The sequence below is a fragment of the Peromyscus eremicus genome, chromosome 4 (assembly GCF_949786415.1).
Source record: "Peromyscus eremicus chromosome 4, PerEre_H2_v1, whole genome shotgun sequence".
In the NCBI taxonomy this organism is placed as follows: Eukaryota; Metazoa; Chordata; class Mammalia; order Rodentia; family Cricetidae; genus Peromyscus; species Peromyscus eremicus.
In genome coordinates this window covers 27,843,368-27,860,487 of record NC_081419.1, presented here as the reverse complement: position 1 = coordinate 27,860,487, position 17,120 = coordinate 27,843,368, and positions in this window count along the sequence as shown.

Here is a 17,120-nt window from a genome sequence, read left to right as displayed (position 1 = left end):
CGAGTCTCAGCTTGTTATGTCTGGGAGTTCACTCATTCACCAAATATTTACTAATGCCATTCTATGTCAGGTTCTGTGCTCTACCAGGAATGAAACAAGCAGGGCCTTCTGGTCCCCAAGAAAATGACATTTTCTTGCGGAATAGATGGATAATTGAAAAACAAATATGGTACTATATTGAATGGTCCTAAAAAAAGCAGGGTAAGGGAAATATATATATTTTTTGGGGGGGAAGAGATTCTTTTAAAAATTAATTATATTCATTTATTGTGTATAAGTGTGTGGGCACATGCACCAAATTGAAAGAGGTGAAAACTGATAAGCATAATATATTATCCTTGTAAATGTGGATCACTGTGTGACTAATGGAAACACTTTGGTAGACTTCCCATTGACATGCACGGTCACTTGGGCTGTACTATTGAAGGAATATAGCAAAAGGCCTTCATCCCTCCTCCAGTTGTATTACCTGGAAGCTAACACTCCCTGAGCTTGGAACTGCAGGGTTTTGTCACCTGTGATGGCCAGAACCACCCAGCAATGAGAATCCGAATGCTGATTTAGTTTATCATTTTACCTTGTCTCCAATGAGGACAGGAGTAAGAAAGGCAATTATCCAACTAGAGGGGCAAACAAATCAGGATGCTTGGACCACACAATGCATGGTAGTCATTCTTTTTGACAGGTTGTCATGGTGTGTTAAATAAAATTCCTTATCTAACATTTGAGGGTGAGAAATAACATGGCATAGAAACTTCAGCAGGAACAGAACCGGCTATTTGGGGAAGTTTTACCTTCAAGATAAACATCGTTTGTTTACTTAAGCAAGTAACTATCCATCTGCCATCTTATGCCCAAATCTTCTTTAGTCTATTTCAGGATTTTTATCTTGGTTAGAAATTATTTGTGTGCATGAAACAGAATACATTTGAACAATCTTAAGAAGTAGAGAAATTTATTAGGAAGATTTAAGGCATAGCATGGGACCTAGGAGACAGAAGGGAGATGGACACACAGGATCCTGCAATTTTAACTAGAAACCCAAAACGGACAGGGGTTACTTCCCCCAGAATCTTTAGTCTATGGTGTCTTGTTTCGACCTCTCTCTCTGCTCATAGCTCCTGTGTCTGTCTGAAGAGTGTGTCTGTCTAGGCCTCTCTGGATACATGTCTGCTCTTTTTTATTTTTTGCTTTTTTTAAAATATTACTTTCTTCTTCATTCTTAAAAAGAAATTAGTTAGTCCCACCTAAATAAATATGCACAGTGCAATTCTCTTCAGTAAACAAATTTCATATGCTTAGGAAGTAACTATGGGTTTTAATTTTCTATGTGCTATATATGTACTCTCCAATCATTTGCATAGAAATGACTATTTTTGTGATTGTGGTAAATACCAAATGAAAGGTTAAGGTGAGATCTACCTGGGATATCCTCATGGTCTAGGACCACATCAAACAGTGGAGCATCAGTGGGTCAGAGGTAGGCTTCCTGGGGAGTGGGAGTGAGCTAAAACAAAGCCACGGCCAAGTGCAGGCCCAGAGAAAGTGGCTTTTTCTTTCTACGTTTATTTAATTATTTTCATGAAAATGCCCTCAGAGAGCTGTCAGTAACATGATAGGGGCAGCACTTGTAAACGCGTTTATATGCTCAGTGCATTTCTGCCTTTCTTTCTCTCTTGTTTTCCTTATGCAGTTAGGACTATGTTGTCTGGAATTCTGTCTGTCCTCGACTGTGCCATGCACTGTAGGATGGCTAGCTCACAAAGTTAAGATCCTACATGTCTTCTCTTCCCTAACTTATCCACTTCTCAGAAGACAGCAGAGTGATGTCCCCTCTCGCTTTTCAAGGCACCACCAGGACAAGCTGGCTCATGGCTCTTGTAGCTTCTGCCATCCACAGGTCAGTTTCACACTGTTTGGGAAAGGGGGTGAAAGCTGTCAGTTGGCCTCTGTCTCCTCACCAACTCATCCCCCCCCGCCACTCTCCCATCACTTCACGCTACAGTAACACTGAATCGCTTGTAGTTCTCTTAGCATACCATGGCATTTCACACTTCCTTGCACTTGTACACACTGTTCTTCCTTCTGGAATGCTCTTCTGCTTTGTGTCCTTGGAGGCCTTTCTTCTGTTCAGATGGCACATCTCTTGGATAGATTTCCTTGTGATCACAAATGGGCACTTTGTTTTGTACACCCTAATACCTTCAAATGTCCCTAGATTTACTTTTACACAGCCTCAGAGTAATTTGTATATCCTCATTTCTCCAAGAGAAGAGGTCAGAAGCAAGGCACAAGTTCCATCAACTGGGGTGTTGCGGGGGCGGGTGGGGGGGGGAGGCGATAGGGGTATGCCAAGAGCTGCTTCACTCTTTGTAAAGTCTCAATTCCTTGTTACCCCAACAGTACTCAGTAAGTGCTGCTCAAAGGAAGACACTAACAATTCCAACTTGGACTCCCAGAAATATTGTATGTTGGAAGGTACAGTGGATCATAAACTCAAGAGGAAAAGGACAACAATAGAAGCTTTACAGACATTATCTCTCTTCATCCTTCATCAGCTTAGGAAAATTTTAATACCCATCTGTTTTATACACGAAGAGCTGTAGCTCAGAGAGGCTGAAACAACTCGCTCAAGCCATGCTTCTAAAGATTGGCGGAAGCAGGATTTGAACCTTGCTTTGGACCTGTGTGGCTTGAGCCTGTATGAATCTGAAACTCTGTCTCTAACGAGCTGTGTGATCTAAGGCAATTGATTTAGCCAACTAAGGGCATATTTTCACACCTGAAGATAGGGTAGGCTCTCCCAAGGGAGTGGTTCTCACTTTGTGAACATGCTAACAGATTATCTGCTGACATAAGCCTGCTCACAGTGCTGACTCTAGTGTAGGGAGGTAACTGGGCATCATGAGTTTTTGAGGGGCCCCCAGGATGGCAATGTACAGCCAGAATGAAGGAGTGATACTCTAGCTTAGGATTTTCCAACCTTTAAAGTACATATTACACATCTAGAGGTCTGGTTGTGTGAAGATTTTTAACTGGTTAGAGATCCTTATTAACAACAGACTCCCAGGTGTACATGCTGCTACTGGGATTCATACTGCATGAACACTATCAAGCCAAGGTAGGGAGCCTGTATACTAAAAGAGAAAATCTAAATGATCAGGGTTATTGATTAGATTGTCTTCTATGCTAAGAAAATGCAGTTACCTTGTTTATGATTCAGGTAAATCAGCTTTAAAACTGTTTGGTCTGGTCCCCAGTAACCCTGTTCACTGTCACCTGTGCACTAGTTGGTACACCAGGCAAATCTCCTGTTAGGTTCATGGTAGAAGATCCATTTGGAGGTACAGTTGGAACAGGGGCTTGGACAGCTAATTAGGGCAGCTGCTGTAGTATCAACTCAAACACTCAGAAATCCAAAGTGGACCTTAATGTAAAATGTGGCAACTCTGTGGTTCTTGTTCAGTGCCAAACTGCTTGGTTATTGGAAGTCTGAAGGCTAGTTCACTAGGAGTACATCAAGAGAGCAACTACAGATGAGGACAGAGGACAAGGAAATTGTCAAATAAAGTTGAGTCAAAGGGTTAGAGTGAGCCAAGATGGCTTCCTGTGAGATGACACTGTCCATAATCATTCATCAAGCCATATGTGATCATCCCTGACTATCTATGATCTATTTTTCCCCAAGTAGGTATATGCTATCTGGGAGTGCATTTGAAGGGAGAATTGTGGTGATATTTTATCTGTGTACCCCAATAAAGTTTATCTGAGGATCAGAGGAAAGAGCCAGCCACTATAGTAAACAGAGGTCAGGCAATGATAGCACATGCCTTTAATCCTGTCACTTGGAAGGCAGAGATTCGTCTGGATCTTTATGAATTCAACACCACACTGAGAACAGAGCCAGGCATGGTGGTACATACCTTTAATCTCAGCTCTAATCATAAAGGTTTGGAGGTCTGTACAGAGAGACAGGAAGTGACAGAGCTGGGCAGGAAGAGGAAGTGATGTAGCTGGGCAGAGAGAGGAAATGAGATGGCAGAACAGAAAGGCATATAGGCATGGGTATACAGGAAGTAGGTCTCTTTGGCTGAGCATCTCCAAGTAGTGAGAATGTGGCTGGCTTCTTTCTGTTTTTCTGATCTCTCAGTTTTAACCCCAATATTGGCTCCATTTTTTTTTATTAATAAGACCGTTTAGCAATTCGTCCTACAGAGAATGAGTAGTGTAATACCTGGTTTATAAATGCTATAGGGAGAGTTGGGTACTAAACCCCTAGGCAATCCCCAGAGCATCTCACAACAACAGCAGTGTGTGAGTGGTAGTTCCAGCTGATCCATTATCTGGAACTCTATTGCTGCATGAGTATGAATATAGTTCCAAATGCTTGGTGTTCACATTACCAAAGAAAGGGGCTGTGCCCCTTACAAAGAAATGCACAGAAAAAAGACCTGAGCCCAGTGGGCATTGGTGTGTTCATTTAGAAAACAAAACAAAACTTCAAAGTCTTATTTTCTCCATTTCAGTGTGTGTGTGTGTGTGTGTGTGTGTGTGTGTGTGTGTGTGTGTAAGTAGGTAGTTAGGACAGGACTCAGATGGCCTCTTTTCATGGTCTTCCGGCCCTGAGTTTAGTTAGCACTGTGTTTGTGAACTAGAAAACCCAACACCTTAGCTGCTCAGATATCCTAGCCACTGAATGTTTTTCACAGATTTCATAGCAGCAACAGCCCACTTCTTTGTTTAGCTACATGAAAAAGAGGATTAAAGAAGAAGAAAAAGGAAAAAAAAATCAGAGGCTAGCTAAGGCAGGGCGGCATGGAGCTTGTTTTGTAAGGGACTTCTAAACTGTGCCTGTATTCCTTATGGAATCTGCAGGCAGAGCCCGGTTTGCTTTGTGCAAATTCAGTAGCTCCAGGACCCCTGGCAGAAAGCCGCATCACCGCCTTGCTTGAGCGATGTTTGTGCACTGTCTTTCTCAGCAAGGCCTTGCTTTCTTCCAAGGAACACACAGGCTGGAAATTCCTGATCTACCTCTGCCACCAGGAATCTAACCTGCAAGCTTATACCTGAATACTGAAACTTTGGGGTTCACTGCTCAAATATAATGCTTCAGGAAAAAAAAAAAAGAAAAGAAAAGCAGCAAACAGAGCCTTCCTAACCTTTGTGAATGTCACGCACTATTTATATAACATTTACCACTTTTCTTTTCTGAAGCCTGGGGTTTTGTGAGGAGAAAGGGCCAGGCACCCTAAACCAAGCCACATTCCTCCAGGTTTTAAATTGCAGCTTTCTTTCCGAGGGCCGGGCTCATTGTATAGACATCATTCCTCCAGGGCTCAGGGCCTCATAAACAACTTGAATTCTATTTCTTGGATAATTTGTGAAACCGGTTTTCTAATCGCTGTAGGAGACTCTCCCCTCCCCCGCCCCCAATTAAATGAAAATAGTTGCTTTAAAACACAAGTTTTATCTGTTAGAGGGGAGCTTTGGAAGTTCTTTTGGTCTGGGTCATAATTAAACAAGTTTTTTATTTTCTAATCAAATCTCATTCTATAAAATGAGTCAAGTCTTATTATCTAAAATTGCACTTTAACCTGAAATCTTAGCTCCATTACCCCTTGAGATCGGAACTTGACTGAGGTTGTCACGTGAAGGCCAGTAAGTTTTTTATAAATACAAGATAGGAGGAGGCCATAGTCTTATTTTGACAACTATTCTAACTGGATAGATAAGAAAAGCAAACAGGAATTAACACCACCCAGGGCTAAGGAGAGCACTACCTTAGGAAAGGTGACAGGTGAGTATATAAAAGCTGTGGCTTTGCTGAACACACTGGTTCCCATGACAATGTAGACTTCCTAGATTTGATCTTTTAATAAAAGTAGACAGTTTTGGACCATGAGCCCCTAAGAGCGCAAGGGTTACAGGGTTCTAAACCAAATCTCCTCCATCTTGTCCTACACTAGCTGCGGGGCAGAGGCAGAGGCAGCTGGCTGGTAGTCAGAGTGCTCTAGCCATCTTTACCCGCCGCTTTGGCTGTCACTGAATATAAAAAAGAATTGATTGCTACACTTCAAAATGAGGAAGTTGCAAATAAAAATAAGTATTTCTGGGGCTGGAGAGATGGCTGAGCAGTTGAGAACTATTGTTGGTCTTCCAGGGGCCTTGAGTTTCCTAGTCCTCACCCTGGTTTGCTCACAACTTCCTGTAACTCTAGCTCCAGACACTCTCTTTTGGCTCCCATAGGCACACACATACACTCAACAGACATACCTACACATGAATTAAACTAAAAATAATTATCTTTTTAAAATAAATATTAAAAATGAACAACTGAATGAATGAATACTTTTTTCTTTTTCTTTCTTTTTTTTGGTTTTTCGAGACAGGGTTTCTCTGTGTAGCTTTGCGCCTTTCCTGGAACTCACTCTGTAGTCCAGGCTGGCCTCGAACTCAGAGATCCACCTGCCTCTGCCTCCTGAATGCTGGGATTAAAGGTGAGCGCCACCACCGCCTGGCATGAATGAATATTTCTAAGGGTGAAACTACTTGTCCTCAACCCTGATGATCTCAGTTGATCCTTGTGACTCACATGGAAGAAGGTAAAAAACAACTCCTGTAAATTTATCTCTGACTACCGAATGCTGTGGCACTTGTACCCTGCCTCCTAAATCAATAAATATAAATTTGAAAAGTAAGAGGATTTTTTTTTTTTTTAAGTTAAGTGTTGTGGTGCCTGGGTACATTCAGCAGTTGGGAGACCAAGGCAAGAGGATAAAGAATTTGAGGCCAACCTGACCCATCAAAACAAAAGGACAAGCAGAGAAAAACCAAAACCTAGAACAATGTCTGTCCTGTGTTGGAGGATTCTACAAACAGCGGACCTCCATTCCCACTCGGTCATGATTGGCTGGATGGATCCAGTCAGAACTCCTGACACGGAGCACGTTCTTCTTCCAATTTGCCTTTAGTTTGCTGAGCTCCACCTGCCTTGTCTTCGTTGCCTCCCTGGTCTTTCTAGGACTTTGGTTTTTTAGTCAAACATCTAAAGCCTGAGTGTTTTGCATGGCCATCCAGCCTGTGACATGGAGGCCTGTAGGTGCCACAGACACAGGTAAGAATCCCTTCCTTCCACTGTCTGGTAGAGACATTGATTTCCTTCTTGCAAAGGCATTGAGGCATAAATGATAGTGGTGTGTGTGTGTGTGTGTGTGTGTGTGTGTGTGTGTGTGTGTGTGTGTATGTCTCCACTACCACCAGGTGAATGAATTCAGGAAAGCTATCATTTAATCTTTTGGAGTCTGTTTTGGGATCTATAAAATGAGGGGTTAGTTTATTTACCTACACATTTGACCAACACTTAAAATACACTTGTGTGCCACAGATTTGAAGATACACTAAAGGGCTGAGCCACGGAATGACACAAGCTGGTGTGGAGTCGTGTTTTGCGTTGGTGTCCAACGGTTTCTGTGAATAGTGCATTTGAAAGCCTTTAGATGAATTCCCACTTCCAGCCAGTTAGGGGTCTCCATTACCTGCCTGGCCTGTCAGTCATCTGGGTTTCCAAACAGTCTCTACAGTCATTTCCAGCTCTTGTGGTTTTTCTCTTTGCCCAAGTCCCGCCTCCTTTTCTACCTTGCCTCTTCTTTGTTCTGTTCCTTCCTGCATCTCCCCTAGCCTAGGGCTTGCCAGGGGCTTGGCTTTTCAAGTCTGCTGTGGAGCTTCTGGTGAAAGAATTCTTCTGGCTTCATCCCTTTGTTGCTTTCCTCCCTCACCTTGACAATGAGGACACGCTTCTCAGTTTTCCTCCGTAGCCTGGTTTACTGTTCGCAGCAGATCCCCCCTTCTCTCTCTCGGTAGCAGCTGCTCACATTCTAACCAGTTTTTTAAAAGGCTTGATTTGGAAATACGGGCACTCGGTGCCTCTTTAGAGATTCATCCATAACTGTCAGAGCTTTTCATTCCCTGTCTTTTGTATAGGTTTCTTTTATGAGCAAAGTAATTTGCATTTGTCTTTAATTCTTAATTTGTCTTTGCATTTACTGTGGCTGTAACACGCAGCTGAATTTGCATTTCCTTTTCACTTCCATTCTCATGGACTAGGGCTGTCTGAGGTGTAAACTGGAGAAACTCAGGAGTATGCTTGCTGAGCTGCCAAGTTACTGGCTTTGGTGTCCTTCCCCCTTTCTTTACTCTGCGCTGTTGTTTTATTACATTTAGACACTGTAAGGTGTAATCAAACACAGCCTATCCTTTCTAATCCACTGGATACTTATTCCCATTAAGTGAAGATTTGCCCTTTAAGTGGTAGCTGCGTTCACTTGTCAGAAGTCCCTTGTAACGGAGTCCTATTAGGTTCTTGGGTATAGAAATCTTAGGTTTTATTTTGTCTCTAATACCACTGTGGGTCCGTGCCAGGTATCTCTCTGGTCCTCAGCTTCTTTATCTGTAAGAGGGGATCCTTGATAACATTTCACAGTTCTGAGTTCCAAATGGTAGGAAGGGCATGGGACCTCTGGGGAAGAAACACACCACGACTGCCCTGGAGCACGCTGCCTAGCTTATGTGTAGCTGCTGATGGAGCTTTGTTCCTTGGAGTTTTATCAACAATAGCCACTGCGTTTCAAATCATCTCTCAAAGTTCCCATTAGAAGGGCAAAAAAAGGACCAGGCTAAAATCCACCCACAGCCCCACTCTAGGAGCTTCTCTTAGCACTGGGAAATAACATTTAAACAGAAGGTTAATGCTTTACACTAAACCTGGCGTCCTGATGTGTCTACGAAAGGCATTAGATCTAATTACCCTTCCTGGAATGGCAGAGGCTAGAAGTGGCCCTATATATTCCAACATTCAATTACAAGGCTGCTCTTGAGAAATAGATTTCTTTTAAACTGTGTTGTAGAATGTTGAGAAAATTGTTAGTTGCTTCTATTGCCCATTCTGTAGAAATGTATAATTTTTAGCCTCTCTGAGAGGGAGGAGAATTTCAAGTCAGTGTGAACTAATTGTAGAGAACGCAGAAGTAGTTCTTAACAATGTCCAGCGCTCTCTCTTGCTCTCTCTTGATGGCTCTCACTCATCTGTGCCTAATCATCAGAGGGGCCTTGGAGGCCACAGAGGGCTTCTAGAATTCCCATAAAGTCTGCTTGGTGCTGGAGCCAGGACCATCCCTTAAACAATGAGCTTCCTTCTTCCTCTTCTCAGGAGGAACACATTTTAGAGTTGGGAATCAGGCTCCAAGATACGCAGAATTAGTGCATTTGTGAGAGTCAGAGGCAGTTTGAACATTTCGAGAGTTGCTCAGCGTCCATTCTCCCTCAATTCTTATGGTCACTGTTGGCCACTCAAAGAAAGCTTGCTCTAGGCTTGGGGAGAGCCCAGTTTCAGGATTGCCTTGCCAGGATCTCTGTTCTTGAGGGCGCATATGTGGATAATGAGGACTGTGGTGTGACCACAAGCCCACCACTCTTAAGATACACCAAACACTTGGAGGCCAGAGAATGAAAGAAAAAGGACTTAGGCTGAGAGGTCAGAAGACGCAGAGGGCATCACATGCCGGGGGGGGGGGGGGGGGGGGAGAAAAGCAAAATAAAGCACAGAAATATTCTATGTGTCAGGGGAAACCCCCACCACCACCACCACCACACACACACACACACACACACACACACACACACACACACATTTTAGGATGAAACTGTTGGGTTCAGAGAATGGCATTTTAAAACTTAGGGACAATATTTCATGGTGGCTGGAGTGCTCCTAGCCACAGTCTTTGTACGTGCAAAAGACACTGCTGTTTTCTTGGAGTTTGCCAGAACTTTTTGACACAATATTAACTATGAATCCGAGCTTAGGAAGTAGATTTATTGTCCTATTTACCCTTGTCTGGGTAGATGGAATGCAAATTTTCTATCAAGTGATCTCATTAGGAGCAGCTGTCCAACTTCTGTGTCTAGGAGGACAAACCATTTGTTCTTTCAAACTCATGTGCTTCAACTGGGCGAGTGTAAATTTCCCTCTGACCTGCTCTCTCACCAGGGGCGGGTCCTCTCTGTTCAGATTGCTGCCTGCCTGCCTGTCTGTAGTGCTGGGAAGCCTTGTTCAAAGATCTCAAAGCCTGGCTGCCTCTCTTTCCTAATGAAGCACCCTTAGCTCGAAGCTGGGGGAGAAGGTCCATCTGGCTTCTGCCATATGTGTGTATGCTGTCAAAGCAGTAAACACGGCAGAGTTTGCTGACAGTGAGGAGTTTCAGTTAGTCAGTCATAAATTAGGGAAGAGATATGCCGTGTTCCTGCTGCTGCAATCCTTCCTGCTTCAGATCAGATCCTATACCTACCTCGCCTGGGAAGAAAGGCATTGTGGACCCAGGAAGCACCTGCTGGGAGTTCACACACAGCTAGCACGTGTAGTCTTTACTGACACTGAGAATGGGCATGAGACCAAACATCCCAAATCACCCCTGAAGCACCTGTTTCGGGTCTGTTTGCTTATGCAGTTGGTATACTGGCTTTCCCGTTTTAACACACATATATCTAGTCAATTACAGTGGTTTTTTTTGTACCTGGGGGTGAGTATTGGGTAATGTCAATGTGGAGTCTTTAAAAATATTTCTGTGCTGGTGAACATATGTGTATTGTCTTCCTAGAATGTGCGTTATTCTTGTCTGATAATCAGGTAGGGAGACAATAATTAAAGTTTAATGCATCTGTCTTTTTAGGGAGAAAAGTGCTTTCTGACTCCTAATGGCAAATTTCGTTATTATGATTTTAATGCTTTTAGACTAAAGGGGAGTTTGCATTTAGGCTGTAAGAAGCAGAGCTAAACTGCTCTTCTAAGACTTCTTCGTTTCATTTAAGGGTTTGTGTTGAGGTATGTTTTAATGTATTACATTTAAAATAGACTGTGATGCATCAGGTTATTTGAATATCTTAAGCCAGACTTGCTTCAGATAGTAAATAGCTGTACTTGAGATATTGCCACAGAAGGGTCACAATTTCTGGGCAGATTATCACACCCTGAACACCCTTCTTACCCAAGAGGTCATGTGATGCCCACAAGGCCTCCCCTTCCTTTTTTTTTTTTTTTTTTTCTGTAAGAATAAAATGTAAAGATACTTTGAAAGAACCGCTGGTCCTTTATGCGATTAGCTCCGAAATGGGTGGGTTCTAAGCGGGCTGGGTTCTGTTTCTCTGGGGTTAGGATTTAGAACAGAAGAAAAAAGGTGTTGATGAGTGGGGCAAGAAGAATATGTTTCTAATTCATAAAAAAGCGGACTGTGACTGTGAGGAGTGTGTGTGGAGGTATGGATTGTGTTTGAGGGATGTTGTTCTAGCCCCAGAGGTAAACGTTATAAACTGCCTCACTTCCCTTTTCATTACTTGATATGGGACTAAATAATGGGTGCTTCGAGAAACTTCACTCCTTGCACAGAGAGCTCTTTTTAACCTTTATTTGTGGCACCGGAAGTTGATGTGCTGCTGCATAAACTCCGCTCAAACTCAGAATCTACTTGGAACTTAAAATGTTCTTTATTTGAGAAGTGGGTCTTCTCAGGCGTCACCATTTCACGCGTGAGCTGTAATATTGGTTGAGGGTGGACACTAAGTCCTTATGAGGAGAGGACAGAGGTATAGAGAAGAAAGCCATGTGAGGGAGGAGACTGTCACCATCCATCTACCAGCCAAGGAAGGTAAGCACTCTGGTGACCTCCAGAAGCTAGGAAAGGGTATGGGTCAGCTCGCCCTCAGTCTCCAGGTCAGGGAAGTGTACCAGCGTGGGTATGGAGTCCAGCTGAAATGCTCACTAACTTGGTGCAGTCAAAGCATGGTGACTAGTCTTTGAGAGCTGTGAAACCTCATCTTCATAAAGAGAAATCCAGTCAACCATGCTCAAGGGAAAACCTTGAAGTTATTCCCGACTCGTTCTTCTCTCTTAACGCTTCTATCCATCACCACCTGTTCTTTCTATTCTCCCTTCACCTCTTCTGTCAGTACCTCAGCCTGAGTCTTCATCATCACTGCCTTCTGTCTTCCTTCATTCTGTTCTTAAAGTCACTGTGACCACAAGAAGTGTGAGCTGCATTATAGTCCTTTATGGAGAACAATCCTACCACTTCAAGATAAAGTATGAACACTTTAGCATAGTTTATATAGTCTGGCCTCTTATTTAACCTCCTCCCATTCTCTTACCTGTATCCCATGATCTGGGTTTCTCTTACTTCCTAAACAGGAAGTTTCCTGATCCTCACAGTGGCTCTTGCCCTTGGTGGCACATTGGAATTACTTGGAGAATTTAAAAAATTGAGTCCCTTGCTAAATATTTCACTACTTACCTAATAATCACCTTCCCATCTACATTCCAGAAGCCTTTCTTACAAGAAGCTACTTCCCTCATTACGTATTCCCACAGTATCCTCTACTTTCTTACCAAATCAATCATCACATCTAATTGTAATTACTTCTTTAATCCCTTTCCCCAAGTCAGAACATAAGATTCACAAGGGCATGGATTGCATCTGGTTTTGCTCAATATTCTATCTCTAGCACCCAACTTTGCACTTGGCATTGAGAAGTCAATAAATATTAAATTGAATGAAGAAGCGAATGTAAACACCTAAGGCTGTATATACTGGTTAAAACTCTTATTGTTTCAGGCAGTTCATTTTGTGGGGTTGGTTCCCAGCATGGTCTAGAATCTCCAGCTTCTTTGTTCAAGGGATATAATCTTGAAGTAACCGTGTTTCCTCCCTGTCAGTAATTTTCCTTGGAGTATGGTGTTCAGACCAAATCTTTGCATTGGCTTTATTTTTCCAGTCACTGGGTGTTCAGGATGCTTCTTTCCCAACTTAAGCTTGGCCTATGTTCCATTCTACTTGTATTCATTGTTAGATAGGAATTTGCATCAAAGTATATGTGGGAACCTTTTTAAGCACATCTATTCAAACCTTTGTTCCAGAGTCTGTCTTGGTGAATTTGGGGTGGACTTTAAACATGCATATTACAAAGATGTTCCAGAGATAAATCTGTGCAGAATTGTGTCTTTCATGCTCTCTAAGAGTGTGAAACAACTATTAGGAAATGAAAGAGAGTAGTGAAAACTCATTTGATGTATAAGTGGAAAGAGGCCAAAAGGGGACAAATGGTCACCGTCTCTGTCTGCTAGCCAAGGCTCTGTCATTGTACCTGAGGCACGCTCTAGCAGTCCTAAATCTATCATTATGACCCCTCTTCTATTGTCTAATCTGCCAGAGTGGCCCCATGGAGGTTGCTAGAAGGCTGATAAGACAGTGGCTAACCAAAAAAGAAGATCTTTGTGGCTGGGAGAATACTGTAAAAGTCTTCAAATCATGAGTAGGGGTGATTTCTTTTAGGTTTTATATCATAGGAAGCATTTCCTCCCAGTTGCCTAACTGAGGCTGGTTTCTGTCAATTTTGGAGGAAAGGGGCCTGGCACTTCAATGTGGTGTCACTAACTGCTCTACTTTATGTAACACAGCCTTTAAAACACTTCTCTTAAATATATGTTAGGGTTTGGGCTATTTAAAGCTGAAGACTTATGCCGCTCAGACATGAAGCACAACACTCCAACATAGCTTTAAGTTATGCAAATGATTTCTTCTCAGTTGCTGCGAGAAGCTTTGTTTTGTCACACTGGCCTAGGGCCAAACAGGTAGCGTGATCTGAGTAGGCAGCCATCCTCCTACCTCTCCAGTGGAAGTCTTCAGCCAACGCTGTCCTCAAACCTCCAAGCAGGGCAGAGGGAAGCCTGAAGAAGGACATGTGGCCTGGCTTGCTTAGGCATAGCCAGCCCTTTCCTGGAGGAAGGGGCGCTGAATTCTCTCCTGGTTGTTGGAAGGATTGCTGCTTACTTCTCTGTCTCACATCTTCCATTTAGTCCAAGAGAACTGCTTAACTGGATCATCTTTTCCAAAAGTAAAATTTTACTTCTTAAAAACACTAGTATTTGTACACATGCATAAATGGAATACATGAGTAGATACCACATCCCTGTGTTCTAAAGTGAACTTAGTCTCTTTATTACTTAAAGATTTAGCCCTATCAGTTTGGATCCCAGTCACTCCAAAGTTGTAGAAAGTCCATGGCTGTCCTATAATTTTCTAGGTTTATTAGCTTGTGTGTTTCACTTTTCAATATCTCTATTAACTATGGGTACAAACAGCCCACTTTCACACACACACACACACACACACACACACACACACACACACACACACACCCCTCCTTAAACCTCTAGCACTTTATAAGCCTCAGTGGAGACGTTTTTTTTTCCATAATGGAGCAGAATCACATCCTACTCTCTATGGCCTCTTGTGACCTCCTGGCTCCATTTCCCTTCCTCTCATGTCTGCCCCCACCTCCTCTCTCTTTGTATAATCCCAGATCACCCCTGTTCTGCAGAATGGTTTGGTCCCTGAGAGCAGTAACAGGAGCTGGGGCTTCTACTCTATCCCTAAATTTCCAAGCCTAACCTCAAGGCCCTCACTGCTACTGAGATGCACCATTCTTAGAGAATTGTCTTGGCTATAAACAGCCTCCCCCACTCCCGAGTATTTGATTTCTTACCATGTGCTCAGGTGTATCATGCATATGGATATAATGGATACTGTGGAAATTTTAGAATGTATAGGTGGGTTCTCCTGCAGGCAAGCTGTGTGATGTTATTAGCCCTGAGCTATATAAAACCACCCAACTTTAAAGCTTGAATCTGCACTATTTTGGTACAGAAAAGCAGTGATGCCGAGGAAGAGGAGGAGAAGAGCTGGAGTGTTCAGGGATAGACGTGCCACTTCCAGAGTGAAAGGTGGGAAATCTATAAGCCAGCCTATGAATATTAATAAGGATACTTTGCAAAGCACTCTTCTGAGTTCTTAGAAGAAAGACAGACGCTACATAAATGCAAACTACCTCATTAATCCTAGTGGCGTCCTTGTGAGAAGGAAGCCAGAGAAGATGACTCCATTTTGAAAACAAGGAAGTAGAGAAAGGTGACATGACTTGTCCCCTAAACTATCATTGTCACCGCTGTAGCAGCCCCACAAAGTCCTTCTTTGTAAGGTTCTCAGCAGTCAGCCTCCATACGTTATAATATGTCTTTATTACTAGGTGCTGCTCCATATTTCTTCTGCAGTCTCATCGACCCATCCAAATTCCGAGACCCCTGTGGGAGCCTGGGCCCTTCCCATCACTTCAGCCTGTCTTCCTACCTCTCAGGAGAATATGAAGGACTGAGCAGGTACCCAACAATGCTTGTGAACTGGTGGGCAGTGTGCTGTGGAGGTGACAGTGGTTTGACCAGTTATGTTTTCCTCCCCAATAATTTTCTTCTTTTTCCACTATTTAAAAATAATTATTAATATTTTTACCTTAAAAAATTAAAACAGGAGCAGGATAAATGGCTCAGTGGTTAAAAGTGCTTGTTCTTGCAGAGGACCTGGATTCGATTCCGGACACCCATACAGTGGTTCACAGCACGCTTCACCTCCAGTTACAGGAGATCTGACACCCTCTTCTGACCTCTGCAGGCACCAGGCATATATGTGATGTACAAACATACATGTAGACAAGACAGTAATACACGTAAAATATAATAAATAAATCTAAAAAGTAATTAAAACACTATAGACTTCCATTTGTTTATAACCATCTTCATAGACATAACCACCACTTTATTATTATGCACACACACACACACACACACACAGACACAGACACACACAGACATATATATGTATATACAGAGAGAGAGTGTGAGAAAAGGAGAGCAATATCTATAATATGCTACTATTTTCAAAAATATATAAATAAAAGCACAATATATATTTATAATATATTATATATGCATATATGCTATAAATTATATAAAGAATATATTTTATTATATTATATATTATTTTATATATAACAGAAATATATTTATAATATATATTTTAAATATAAATTATATATACATATATTATATATACTTCCAAATAGTAGCATATTTTAGATATAGTTCTGTTCCTTACTGTTTTTGTATCATGACTTAGTTTGGAGATTGTTCTATATTAGTTTTTCTGTTGCTTCATTTGTAGTGTTCCTATATATAGATAGTCATGCCACCATTTAAAATTTTTCTTTATAGTAGGAATTAGATTACTTTAAGTATTTTGCTATTTCAAACAATATTACAATGAGTATCTTTGTGCTTATACTTAATATGTGGTAGTATATCTGTGCAGACCAGGCTGGCTTTGAACTCACAGAGCTCTGTCTGCCTCTGCCTCCCAAGTTCTGTGATTAAAAGCATATGCCATCATATCTGGCATGCAGTTATGTAGTTATAGAATAAATAAATTCCTAGACGTAGAATTGTTGTCTTAAAGAATTTATGCATTCAAAAATTTCAAGGACATCACCACCTTGTTCCCCACAGGGGAAAATTTGTTTCAGTATGCACAATGTGAGAGAATATGATGTGTTTTATTTTTATTTTTATGGTGTTGGAAATCAAATCTATGGCTTTGTACTTGATAACAGGTGGTCTACCACTGAGTCACATTCCCAACCTGGAGTGACACATTTCTGAAAAGCTTGGTGTATGACATGAAAACATGGAAGGTCCAGACATCAAACTATATCGCTGTAGCACTGTAGCATGTCCTGAGGTAGAGAATGGACAACATTTATGCACAGAGTTTACCATGTTCTGAGCCCCACTGTAAACCTGTACTCTTTAGTTAAGACAATTTGGTAATTTGTGTGTGGTTTCATTTGAAAGAGAATTGTTATCTTAATTGTTGAGGAAGCTATTCAGGAATGACAAACATTTACTGACAGCCTTCTGTGTGCTAGAAATAGAGAAAATACTTCTTTTGCTGTGGTAATTTAATCCTGGGAAGTAGACATTACATACTGTATATTAGAGGCTTCTTCAACCCTTTGTACTATGTCACACTGGCTTCCTCTACTACTGTGTGATCTGGAAGATTAGGGATGTAGTCAGTCAGTGGAACTCTATTTTATCTAAGGGAGAAAGTTTCAAGTCCAACAGTACTGCAGCAGGGCCATATCCAAATAAATGCATTCTGAGCGTATCCATAGAAACAGAAATCACCTAG